The sequence below is a fragment of the Perca fluviatilis genome, chromosome 16 (genome assembly GCF_010015445.1).
Source record: "Perca fluviatilis chromosome 16, GENO_Pfluv_1.0, whole genome shotgun sequence".
Lineage (NCBI taxonomy): Eukaryota > Metazoa > Chordata > Actinopteri > Perciformes > Percidae > Perca > Perca fluviatilis.
Window position 1 is genome coordinate 32690111 of NC_053127.1, and position 14360 is coordinate 32704470.

Below are 14360 nucleotides of genomic sequence, written 5' to 3' on the forward strand. Positions count from 1 at the left end.
GAAAATTGCAACAACAAAAAGAAAGAAAAGGAAAGTCTTGTGTTGTAGTACTCAAGATCGGTCTTGGTCTCGAGACCGGTCTCAAGACTATGTTTTTACTTTTTGACTGCATTTTTATTCGGTCTTGTCTCGGCTCTTACGAGGATCCTGGATTTTATTTATTAAGACCGATCAAGGCCAAAACTGCCCTTTTATTATTTTATCAAGACATTTCTCACAATACACACATGGCAATGAAAGAGTTGAATGAAGAAGAACCGTTTTTTTATGGGAATGTGGATCTTTCAGATCAGTGACCAGTGAGATTGGGGAGTGCCTATGGTTAGCATTTTCCTCATTATTCCGTGACATGCAGTATGGGACTCGCACTGGTCTGGTCTTGGTCTTGTCTCGATAAACTCTGGTCTCGGTGATGACTTGGTCTTGGTTTAGGTGGACTGCAACACTGCCTGTGTGTGTGTGTGTAAAAGAATATCTGCGGTAGTGGTTTCATGGTTACTTTGGCAGCCTTGCAGCTGTGAGCGTGGGTTTTGTTTGTCTGACGATAAAGCCGTTTCTTCATATGAACTCCAGATGTCAGGTGGGGACATTGTCCCAAGTTTCTCTTTCACACATGTAGTAGTACAGTGTAAATGCTTGGAATGTTTCACGCTGTTCTTCAATGCTACTGGTGTGAATGGGCAGCCTTAGCGCGGGTATGAAATGGGAAGTGATGGGCAGCTGGGGCTGTGTACTTCACTGTCTAAGTGGACGACACAAGGTCAAAGAGATCAGACAGCTGAATGTTAGAGTCCTTCATTCTGCAAATCCCAGGGCACCCATTTGCTTCACACTTTTTAGATAACATTCAACCACTTTCTCCCCCCCCCCCCTTGTCTAGTCAGCAGACCTGTAAAACAAGTTACCTTAATATCACATTTCACAGTGCACATGAGTGTAGTCACTGGATGTAAGCTGGGGCGTAGCACCAAATTCTGGGCCCTGTAGAAAGGCATTCTCTATGGGCCCCTCCTCGCATCAACAGTTATTCCTTCTAGCATCTTTTTGGGCCCTCCTCACATGAGGGCCCTGGGTACTCAGTCCACCTTTTTCCCCCCCATTCTGACGCCCCTGGATGTGAGTCTGTAACCTTGTGTATGAAAGACGTTTAAAGAAAATGTTCTGGAAGCAGGATAAAGAAGACAAATACGGCTTTATGGAGATTTGTATAGCAAAAAAGTACTCAGTGGAATACTACAGTATACTACTCTGATCAATCCACGTTTCAACCCAAACCAGGTCAGCATTTTAAACTCCCCCTGCTCCGTTCCTTTTCAATGCTAGAGTGAAATAAACAGCTCTCGGGACACATCTCTTCTCAGCGGAGACTATCCAGTGAAGCTAACAGACATTGAAGGTTCATTTGCACTTCTCTGCGCCCACACAACATGGCCTCAGTGCAACTATAACGCTCTCTCATGGCTTGTTCGCAGTTGGCCCTGCCTGCCATTTATATTCCATCCTGCCACAGTGTGATGTGGAAACGATAAGGCTGGGGATTGCACTTGATGCACGTTGGCATTTAAAACCTCTTCTTAGTTCGGCTTCATGCTTGTCCATGTTTAACTCTTCCACTTTAGTCTTTTTGTGCATCCATTTGTCTGCAGATGTAAATGCTGTTGTTGACACTGACCTTACTCGAGGCTGTCTTTTCCTTCCATTAGCGTCTAACAAACAGTACTTACATGCAGAGGTGGACAGCATGTTTTGTTTGAAGTATTGCACTTTGCTACATTTTAAAATCACATTTGTTAAAATAAGTAAATAAAAAAAGGTCCCTAGTGTTTTTTTGTCGAAAGCGGCATTGTGCCTTCATCAACTCGCAAAAGATAAATAAGTATAATAAGTATAAATAAGATATTAAATAAGTATAAATATAAAAAAGTATATCTCCCCCCGCTGTTAAATGTAACTAAGTAACTTTTACTGTGAGTGCATTTTAAATGAGCAACTTTTTACTTTTACTTGAGTAGATTTTTTTATACCGGTAATTTTACTTGTACTTAAGTAAAAGTTCATCAAAGTAATAGTACTTTTACTTAAGTAGAATATTGTTGTACTCTTGTACTCCACTTCTGCCTACATGTCGTGTTTACATTCTGGTTTTATTCTCTTTTAAGTCGAAGCACTAAGTGGACACAATTCAAGAAGTAATGCAAACTGTTGATTGAAGCTTATAGTATGTATCGTTGGTATTGGTGAAGATGAAATAGGTGAAGCTCCTGATAAGTCCTGATCAACTTACATTATTTTCTGTCTTGAGCTCATCTTGTAATCACTGTCATGAAAAACATCCTGATTATGAAGCAGATTGAGGGTATGCATCAGAATGAGGAAAGATTTAATTAGAAGGTCCTCAGCATTTTTATGTTATTATTATTATTATTTTTTTTTTTATCTCTGTGTATCCTTATCTGCATTAATTTTGTTTTCTAAATGATCTGCGCAGTAGTTTCCAGTCCTTTGGATGTCCAGTTTATGGGCTCCACCATGCAGATTTTCTAACTCAGCATGTGTTCTGCCTCATAAATGTTAACCAGACTCAATAAGGAACTAAATGTACAGACGGTGCATGCCCTTTACATAGCAAGCCCTCCTTACACCCATTGGTTTAGAGCACAGAACATGTTTTTACATTAAACGGTGACCAAATAATGTTTTGAATAATAAAATGGAATTTATGCTTTAAAAATATGCATGTGGATTATTGTAGCAAAATGTCTGTCAGCTGCTCTGATGAACCCTGTCTGCCCTCTGGAACTCAGACTGAATGTGTATACACTGTCATGACCATAGCCACGGGACTCAGGAAAAGGTAATGGAGTGTAATTAATGTGCGACAACAGTTGCCTGAACAGCTGTGAGGTTGATTCATATCAGCGTTTATTGAGGATGCTATTCTCAGCTACTTCCAATGCTGTGCACAACAAAAATCGTTCACCTCTACAAACTACTTCCTGACAGACTCAGGCCTTTGCTCTTTGGCCTGTCCATCTGCTCTAAAAGTCAAGTCAAACAGGTGTTCGTGCTCTGACAACCTATTGCAATTGTTTAACAACTGCAAATAGGTCATTACCTGCATTAGCGTTTTGTAGGCTCATGTCTTGACATGAGTTGCTGAGTCAGAGCTACAGGCATACCTGTCAAAGGCAGTTGTTCATGACAAGTGTTTTTGGACTTGCTAGCATCAGGGATATAGAAGTCTACATCCACAACGTTCCACTTCCGGGATTGCTCCGATGCCACCGGAAGTTCCGGCGGATGTCCCTCTTTTTGCCCGTTACCTTCTGCTTTCTTTGTGTTGGCATTTTAAATTCCGGTGGATTTGTGAGGACTATGGTTAACTGCTCCTCAGATCTCTGCAGGGTAAATCCAGACAGCTAGCTAGACTATCTGTCCAATCTGAGTTTTCTGTTACATGACTAAAACATTTCAAAAATTTTTTGAACGTACACACGTTCCGTGCGGCGCTTAGAACCGCCCAAGGTGATTGTGATTGGTTTAAAGAAATGCCAATAAACCAGAGCACATTTTTCTACCATCCCAGAATGCTGTGTGGACTAGCCAGACCCTCCTCCACAGCTCTATGTAGGAAGGTCTGGCAATGCGAGACTAGGGATATAGAGATGGAAATGTTGGTCTGTCGGTCAGTCCACTGCTCTGGTCCAGACTAAAATATCTCACTACTGGATGGATTGCCATGAAATTCTGTACAGACATTCCTGGTCCACATATGATGTACCCTAATGACTTTGGTGATCCCTGACTTTTCCTCTAGTGACAACTCAAGGTTCACAATTGTGGTTTGAGTGAAATGTCTCAACAATTAGGTTACTCAATAGATTGTCATGACATTTAGTACACACGTGCATGACCTCATCAGAATGAATCAGTAATAACTATGATGATCCTCTGACTTTTCATCTAGCCATCATCATGTCAACATTTTATTTTTGTCCAATAAGCCTATTTTGATTTATGATCAAAAACTTGCAAAACGGACAGCAGCCTCTGCTGTGCTTTGTGTTAAGTGCTAATTAGCCAATGTTAGCATGCTAAGACACTAAACTGTCTGGTAAACATTAAACCTGCTAATATCGGCATGTTTGCATTGTCATTGTAAGCATGTTAGCATGCCAATATTGGCATTTAGCTCAAATCACGGCCTAAGTACAGCCTCACAGAGCTGCTAGACCCTTAGTCCCTCTCTGAACTCATCGGCTATCAGTCGGACCATGATTTATTCTCTGAGGGTAACAGCCAAGCTTTCACAAACAACCACCAGGTCTTTGCCAGTTCCACAATAGTAAACGCAAATATGAAAGACAAGGAAAAACTGCACTCTGAGTATTTGTTGGTTAAACTTTTGGTTACATTTGGTGAATTATTTACCCCCCTTCCCTGTTTGTTAGCACGTTTAGAGTGGTACCAATGCATGCCTGATGTTTTCCCGTTTAATTCAATACCATAGTCTTCATCCTAGCAGCAACAGTGAGCTCACTACAACCTCTCATATACAACCAAGTGAAATCGCGGTCAACCCGTGTTTAATTTCTAACACGTGTAATGTTTCAAATTAACCTAACAGAAATGATTAAACATGTTAAGTTTGACAGCACTAAATGGCACGACAATTTTCATTATCATGATACACACCCATGTTGATAGCTGACTATGTAATTCGCTAAGATAGGGATAAAGGCAGCCTTATTATAAAGTGCCCTGCTCCTGGCATTTACTAGTGATGACGAACTGACCGAAGAGCCGGTTATTAACCCGATTCGTGTCACTGAGCCGGGAGAATCGAGTGCCATACGTCAATGAACCAACTCACTCCTGTTTTTTACCTCATTAGCGCCTCCACTGGAGTGGTGGTAGAATCAATCAGGAAATGGGCTACTTCGAGCAGCACGATTCATTGGACCGAAAGAGTTGTTAAGAGAGTAGAGACCGTGCACCCGGCTACTGCCCGGAGTCTGCACTGCCGAGGGATTAGGCCAATATAACCGTTAACAACCGCTCGAGTATATAAGCAAACGGTTTGTCTAACGGTTCTCGGCAAGTTTGAGTTATTAACCAAGCCTTGTTTCTGATGCATTTTGGGTGATTGTGTTCGGAAATTCACACATTATTGATTGGGAAGTGCATCACATACAAATACACATGTTATCTTAGTTATGTTAAGTTGAATGTTAGAGTGAATGTTACAGGCTGTCACGAGCAGACCGGGCGGGCACCCGGCTACTGCCGAGACCGGGAGTCGAGACCGAATGTAACCGTTAACAACCGCTCGAGTATATAAGCAAACGGTTTGTCTAACGGTTCTCGGCAAGTTTGAGTTATTAACCAAGCCTTGTTTCTGATGCATTTTGGGTGATTGTGTTCGGAAATTCACACATTATTGATTGGGAAGTGCATCACATACAAATACACATGTTATCTTAGTTATGTTAAGTTGAAGGGGGGGGGGGGTTGTTGTTTGTGGGGGGGGGGGGGGGGGGGGGGGGGGGGCGGGGGAGAGGGGGGGGGGGGGGGGGGGGGGGGGGCGCCGGTGTTTGAACCGTTGACCGAATCTATAGACTCGGTTCGCCAACCAACAACCGTCCGGTTGAACCGACTCGCGTAAAAGAGCCGGTTGTCACATCACTAGCACTTACCAGTACCTCTTGCTGATGTGAAATAACTCTGCTGTCTGTCCCTCATCATGAATGACCAGTCCCGTCTAATGATGTAGGCCTACTCTTCTTCCTCAGTTGTTTTTTTTTAACACGTAGCATATAAGTGATCATATTAGCGCTCCCTGCTGTTGGCTGTTAATAACGCTTTATTAGACTTTTTTTGTGCCGTTCTGGACTTTTCCCAGACTTTTGTCAGTCCGTCCCTGGTTGGAGGTGAGAGACGACTTCTTCAACCGAAATCGTTTCTCTGCATATGAATTGAGATCCATTTTAAACAAGCTAATAAAAAGCTAAATCATTGTCAGACGATAACTGATGGGTTCTGAGATTGCATTTTTGGACAATGCGTTGGTCACTTTATGTCTTCACACGGAATGTTTACCTGCATGCAACCAAAGCCTGGGCAAACATGATTGGTCGATCGGACAACAAATGGACTAAAAACGGAAACCGGAACGCTTCCAAAATCGTTTCCCTTTGCGTACAGATTCTGCATTCACATGCAGATATCTCTTTATCGAGATTTTGTCAACTCCAGCTTTGTATAAATACTTGTACAAATACATTTGTCAAAATCATTTGTCAATATGGTTTTTGTAATATACAAATAGGAAGAAGCAAGATAACAAATAAGAATAGGAAGATAACATCCATCAAAATGTTCGAAGGTTGAGTTTTTTCAATTTTGTCTATTGATGGGACAGATACATAAGTCACTACTGCATGAAGAGTCAAAGCCTAGTTTTGAAAACAGTCAAAGGGAGCCGTGACAGGCAGATGGTATGAAGAAAATATCATTCACATTGTCCGGTTTGGATTACAGAAGCGTTAGGGTTTCTGTTTTCCATCAACAACATTGGACAACAATGCCAAACATGTGACACCTCCCCGAGGGACGATGTCAGACGACGGCGACACTCATTGTTACACTTAATGCGTTAAACCTCCCCCCCCTCCCTGCACTCCCAAATATAACCATTATTCACCCTCCTGGTTCAACCTTGCGTGCGATCCTGTGATAGCTCTCATTCACCCAAACTTCAACCCAGCTGACTCCCTCACAGTGATGGGCAGGGGGGGGGGCATTGTCTTGTGATCAGCCAGAGAGCCATGACACTTGGCTAGGTCTGCCTCGGGAGTCCCCGTCACCAGCGCATTGCACGCTGCACATTCTCCCTGGGGTCATGCCATGTCCCCCGGTCAGGCTGGAGATGTCATAAATAAAGAGAGACAGTGGAGAGAGAAAGAGAACAATGAATCCCCCCCCTTTCCCCTGCTTCCAGCTCTGTCTCTCTTCCCCGTTGTAAATCAGAGGGCAGGGGTGGGGAGAAACCTGAGCCGAGAGCAAGGGAGAAAGGCAAGGAGACATTAAAGTGGAAACCTGGCTCTCTGGGAGCCAGGCCATTCCTGTCATCATTAGGGGAGCTTGGGAGACAAAGGCAGGAAGAGATGATGGTGAGGCATGGGACGGAGAGAGAGGGGGTGGGCAAGAATACACACTCTTAGATGGACATATATAATGAAAAGAGCAAACACAAATACACGTGTAGTCCCTCTCGTGCTTTCTGCGCCACTCGGGCAGGTCATAAATCCAGGTTGGCTAGGTTTAGCTCAGACAGCACTGCTGCTGGGAGACAAAGGTAATCCAGCAATAATTTTTAGCGAACAAGGGATTTTGATTTCTACCCTGCCAGGAGGTAGAAAGCCCAAATCATCTGCCAAGGGCTTTTTTTTCAGAGCAGCGCTGCCTAGCCTACAGACAAGCAATGTCCTTGCATTGACAGGGATAAAGCCATCTCTGACAATGGTGGGGGGAAACAGGATTGCTGATGGAGAGGGACGAGGCTGAAGTGAAGCAGTGATGAAAGGGATAAGAGTATATGTGTGTGTGTGTGTGTGTGTGTGTGTGTGTGTGTGTGTGTGTGTGTGTGTGTGTGTGTGTGTGTGTGTGTGTGTGTGTGTGTGTGTGTGTGTGTGTGTGTGTGTGTGTGTGTGTGTGTGTGTGTGAGATGGCTGAATGGCTGTACCTTTGTGTCTTTGTGCCTTTGTGATGCTCACAGTACTCCCATTTTCATACCAACCACATCACAATAACAAATCACATAAAAGATGTCTTATTAGGAGTAAAACATCCCACATATTCAATGTTCCTGACCTTATTCATTATGATTTTATATTTAAAGGGGAGACACTATAGGCAAAAACATATATATATATATATATATATATATATATATATTTAATTTTGAGGCTTTTGGGCTATTTTGCTTTCATAATGTCTTCTTGGACTAAAAAAACATCCCTAATCCATATTTAGGTGTATATTTGATCTATTTGCACCTGTCAATTTCTCCTAAATTCACCAACAGTTATTAGATGATGCCTCATTTGCATATTTAAACATTAGAGTTTCAGAAAACTTGTAATACAAAACGTAATTGTCCCAATGTAAGTAATCATTTCACAGTCCGCATCTTTAAGACCATTTTTGGGAGTTTTTTAGGAGTGGAGAAGTGGAGTCAGAAATCTTTATATTGATTTACATACACCAAACTTTCCCCTTTCATTCCGATCTACATTCTGAAGCTTTTTACAGAGGGCTTTGTTCAGATATCATTCAGAGCCTGACTTATGTAACATTTTATACCTCCAAATATGGCGAAAATTGATTTTTATTTTTTATGGCTGTTTACAGTATTTTCTGATTTATGGAGGGATAAAAAGTGATATGTACAAACTGTAAAATTAAAAAACCTTTGACTCTACAATATGTCAACAAAATGAAACAAGAATTTTGAACCTGGCTTGATCCAGTGTTCAGATTTCTCTTCTGGAAATGTATGCAAATTAGTGCATATTTAGCAAGATAATGCCTCATTTGCATATTTAAACATAACATTTCATAAGACTTGTAATACAGGAAATAGATTGTGATGTCTGTTAGTTAAAATGTAGACTTTTACAGTGGCTCCCTTTAAAGGAAAAGGAAGATTGAAACAAATACGGAATCAATAAGCACGAAAAGGTTCACATCAACCTCCCCTGCTACAGACCCAAATTGTTCCCGGTTGATACATGTTGTCTTGATTCTCTACTGCAGAGCTCTCCAACAGGGGGTCCGGGACCCCTAGGGGGGTCCTTCAGACTTTTTTTTTCAATTTTCAAAATCCAAATTGCTTTAGCATGAATCAGCCATATTATTAGTGAATATAAATGTGCCTATTTGTGAGAAAAACACATTGATGATAGGCTTACTGGCCTGTAGGTGAGGTAGTCACTAAGGTAGCCATCCACAGATCCAGTTCATCCTAAGGATTCACTATGCCTCATGTATGTGTAACATTAAAACATGATTTATAAAAGCATGCCAACATTTTAATAGCTTAGTATTCTATGCACTAAAAAGGTATGTATAAAGGCTTTAGGCTGCCCTACACGTTATTGTAGGCCCAGTATAATATGCAACTTCATTTTTATACAATATATGTATTAGGTGGTCCCTGATCCATCTCTCTCAGTTAAGGGGTCCTTGGTTTTAAAAACGTTGAAGACCCCTGCCTTAAAGGAAAAGGAAGATTAAAATACAGAATCACTAAGCACGTTAAGTTTCACATCAACTGCCCATGCTACAGACCCAAATTGTTCCCGGTTGATACATGTTGTCTTGATTCTCTGCTGCTTACCTGCTTACCTGTAGGAGTACTCAGTGCTGACAGTGATCACTGTCCCTCCGGCCCCAGGTATCTCTCTCTCTCTCTCTCAGAGGTAACTAAGCCTTGTGGAATGTGTCACGCCCCTCTCCCCGACCTCTGCGAGTGTTTGGACTTGGCTCTCACCCTTCATCTCACATTTTCCCCTTGAGGTATAGTGAGACTTAACCCTGACAGCCTCCGGAGAGGGCCGAGGAGGAAAGCCAGCGCCACTTTTCACTGGACTGTTTACATTCACTCAGCAAACAGGAGAGTGATGGAGTGTATGAAGGAGAGCGCCGAGAGGCATGGAACCGAACTCCGTGTAAAACGAGAAAGTTCCTTCAGGGACCTTTAGGGCTTATTCACACTGGAGCTGCAGAGCAGCTTCTACCGGACTGGTGAGGAATCACAGTGGGAAGTTTTCAACACATTTTATGGATGTGCACAAAGCTCAAGTTTTCACCGGTTTGATTTCAGCTAATTAGGTAATAGAACTGTCAGTCTTCATTACAGTGTGGCTTCCTACTGTTTGGTTGTAGTTCATACAGTGGGAAGAAAACGTAATGCAATTAGCAGAGACAGAAACAAATCGAAGCACGCCAAACTATCCAATTTACCCGTAATGGATTGCTCGCATTTTTCAGTGTACGATTCTATGCCAGACCATGAGAAACATATTGCTTTTTTGTACACTGAAGGTACAGACCTCCTCTACTATAAATCAGGCTTATGTGAACGATCAGGCTCAAAATGGGCTCAAACAACAGCTCCAATTTCTTCACAAAATAACCAAATGAAAACGTACTTGATCCAAGCATCACATTACTATATGAGAATGATTTCCCAGCTTCTTGAGGTGAAACTCTCATGTTACAAATAGGTGGCAAACATAGCCAACCAGACAAAAAAGCAACATACTACACTACGCAACCACTGAGTGTTCTCCTTTCAGTGGCCAGTGTATATTCGACCTATCTGTCAATGGTTTTATTCACTTCTTTTTTTAAACCACAGCACCCCTTTAACCCCAAGCCACTTAATAGAACATGCATACATGCACACAGATGCTTTTCGGTTTCAACAATTTCAGATTCCATATTAGGTTGCAGGCATTTGAGAGAGGGATGAGAGAGCCAGGTGACACATACAATATCTGATGTTGGGAACAGACAATGATGGATATCCGTCTTCCTGCAGCAGCCAAAGCCTGTCCATTGAGCTGTTAGCTGAGTAGTGTCAGTCTGATTGTAGTTGTGTCTGCTGGGTTGAGATTCAGCCCTGTCAGGCTGCGTTGAAGGCTGAGATGCATCAGCATTTCTTAGAGCTGCGTTTACCGTGTCAGATCCTTCCTTTTTTTTACAGACTGCTGAGCTCCTAATAAACTCCTGATCCTTACAGCGTGTTAGAAACGCACAATAATAAGGACACGGGTGTCGAGGTGGTTTAGTCCTCGGAGTGCACCTGGCCGACAGGCTGGAGGGGGCTGGGAACACAGGGGCCCTCTACCAGAAGGGCCAGAGCCGGCTCTACATCCTGCAGAGGCTCAGAGGAAACAAGACGTTGCAGACGTTCTGCCTGTCCGTGGTGGCCAGCACTATGGTGACGCTGCTGCTGTGTGCTGCACTCTATGAAATCTATCTGTAAAATATCAGAAAAAGTTCCCGCAGCTCATTACCCGCACTTTACCACGTAATAAAAAAAAAACAGAATATTTGAAGTGTCAAAAATGCGACAAAAAAATGTCAGGGAAAGTGTCTCAAAGGTTGAAAGAAAAAAGCAACAAAAATGTTGACAAAGGAATAAAAAAAACTCTGAAAAAAGTGACAATGTGGAATACAAATACACAGATATTTCTTAGATTGTGGGACTGAGGGGGGACACACCTGTTATTGATGGAAGGAGGAGGAGGAGTTGAGCTGGACTCCCTGCTGGAGGGGGTGATGAAGACTTCAGCAAAAGACTTGTATCTATAGATCTATCCCAGGGCTCTTCTATGTTTTTTAGGCCAAGGACTCCCTACTACATATATTATATAAAATGAAGTTGCATAATAATGTGGGCCTAAAATAACATCTAGGGCAGCCTAAAGCCTTTATTCATATCTTTTTAGTGTGTAGAATACTAACCTATTAAAATAATAATTGTTGGCATGATTTTATAAATCATGTTTGAAACATATTTAAAACATACAAAAGGAACAGGGAATCATTAGTATTAAGTGTATCTGTGGATGGCCTTAGTGACTACCTTACCTACAGTATAGGCCAGTTCGCCTATCATCAGTGTTTTTTGTTTCCCAAATAGGCTGACTTATATTTGCTAATAATATGTTGGATTCATGTTAAGACAATTTGGTTTTTGAAAAAAACTTTAAAAAAATAACACTAATTTGGTGGCCCCCACGCAGTAACTCAGAGGACCATATAGGGGTCCCAGACCCCCTGTTGAAGATCTCTGATCTATCCATGTTAAATTAGAATCAGAACACAGAGATCCTATCCTCTCTGTACTTCTTGAACATGTTTTGGTAACACTGTACTTGAAGGTATCTACATAAGAGTGACATGACACTGTCATGAACACATGAACCCTAACCTTAACCCTAACCCTAACCCTTACCCTTACCCTAACTCTAACCCTAATAGAGGATGAATCCCCGAACCGAGCCCGCCGGGACCCGACGGGCCGGGCCGGGTTCGGACAGATATTTAGAAATGATGTTGGGGTTTGGGTCGGGCTTGCTCACATCAGTGCGATAAGGAATTGAACATTTCAAATAAAAAAAAAGCTTATTATGTAGGTGTGTGCCTGTGTTAATGTGCGCTTGTTGCCCTGTGTGCGCTGATGAGCTCATCTGTTGACATCTCTGAATGCCTTCCTACAGTTGCTTAATAAAAGCTTTCCACACAAACAAACGTACATGTGTCGTTAGTATGAGAAAAAAAATGAGATTTTAACTGTGTCGGGCTCGGACAGAAATATCTTAATGCCTGTCGGGCTCGGGCCGGGCTCGGTTACTGCTCTGCTGGACGCGGGCCGGGCTCGGACAGAAAAATGCGGCCCGATCCGCGCTCTAAACCTTAACCCTAACTTGTCCTGACAAAAACCAAATGACTCTTACTAAAATAAGCGTTATGTCATAAATGTTTATGACTTGTTTATAATGTGTCATGTCACTCTTATGTAGATACCTTCAAGTAAAGTGTAACCCATTTTTTTTTAAATTATCATTAAGAGATAAAGCCAGAGAGAATACAGCCATGGGGTTGGATTGGAATAAGACAATCAGGGCCAATCAGGGCATTATTTTCTACATTAATAATAATAATGATAATAATAATAATAGTAATTAAGCTGTTTTAATTGAGAGCAACAGCCTTACATACAACCTTTAATAATGGCATGAGCACATAACAATGTCCTGAAAACAAAAGGCAAAATATATTCCCACGAAAATTCGAACAAAAAGGTTTTGTTTCAAATCACATCTAACATTAAAAGCAATAAATGACATGAAATGTAGTAAAAAACAAACAAAAGTAAAGACCAGATATGCTTTTTTGAATTCCACTCCTCTGTATTCCTCTAAGGTGTGGCTGGTTCTATGTAAAGGTCTATGCTTTCAACAAATGACTGCCAAATTGTATGCTCAGTCCCACTATTCACTGCCATCTGCCATTAAAATGAGAACATCTCCGCTGTGAGTGTTATTTTGCTTTATTAGATCCATTTTCAACTCTACAAATGAGCTGGCTGTGTACATTCATAGTGTAATTACTTTCCCTTTCCAATTTGCCAGACACAACAGCTCTGTCCTGGAAATATAATGGGCTATTTTGCATCAAACACAGCTAAAGTAATAACAGAATATTAGCTTACCTCGCAGCAGGAGTCCGATGAGATGGGGTCACATTCAATGCAGGAGACAAAAGCTTCTGGCATTTTCTCTTCACGATCAACGTGGAAAACATGCCATGGTCTGATCTGTGTATGTGTGTGTGTGATAATTGCTCCCTGGAAGTGGATATGATGAAACCGTGGTATGAAATGGAGAATTACATCGGGATGCAATCTCCCCCTTAGATTTCCATCTCACAGATGCTATCTTCATTTTTTTTTATTCCATGAGGCTTTCTCATCTCATCCTGAGAAAGCCTGCTGCACATCCTTTAATAGGAAAACAGGTTTTGCATGACATTCTTTCAAAAACAGAAAAAGAAAAGGCTTTAGGTCAGGGATCTTCAACAGGGGGTCTGGGACCCCTGGGGGGGGTCCTCAGAATTAATGCAGGGGGGCCTCCAAATTATTTATTTTTTTAAAGTCTTTTAAAAAATTTAAAAATCTTAACATTAATCCATATTATTAGCAAATATAAATCCCCACTGCCTACTGGCCTATAGGTAAGGTGGTCACTAAGGCCATCAACAGATACAGGTAATACTAATGATTCACTGTTCCACATGTAACATTAAAACATGATTTATAAAAGCATGCCAAATTAGTAGAAGTATGCAACTTTCAATTCAATATATGTATTGCAGTAGGGGGTCCCTGCTCCGTCTTTCTTTCAGTTAAAGGGTCCTTGGCTTAAAAAACATTAAAGACCCCTGCTTTAGGTGAATAAACTTTTTGCATGCAGCATATTAAATGACATAATTACAATGCCTTTGCCATATGCATGTTAACTGATCAATGCCTTTTCTTTCCCTCCTGCCACTGGCATTCCATTTATTCTTAGTGAAAACAAGGCATCTCAGGCAGGGCAACTACCTGCTAGGCTTGACTGACTCCTGTCACACGACATAATAGCTTGTGTCGAAGGCCAGGGCTGCCAGTTAATGCCAGGTGAGAGCAGGAATGGAGCAGAGACAATTTTGTTCTGGCTCTCCAGCAGCTTTGTCAGCGTGCGTGCGTGCGTGCGTGCATGCGTGCGTGCGTGCGTGCGTGCGTG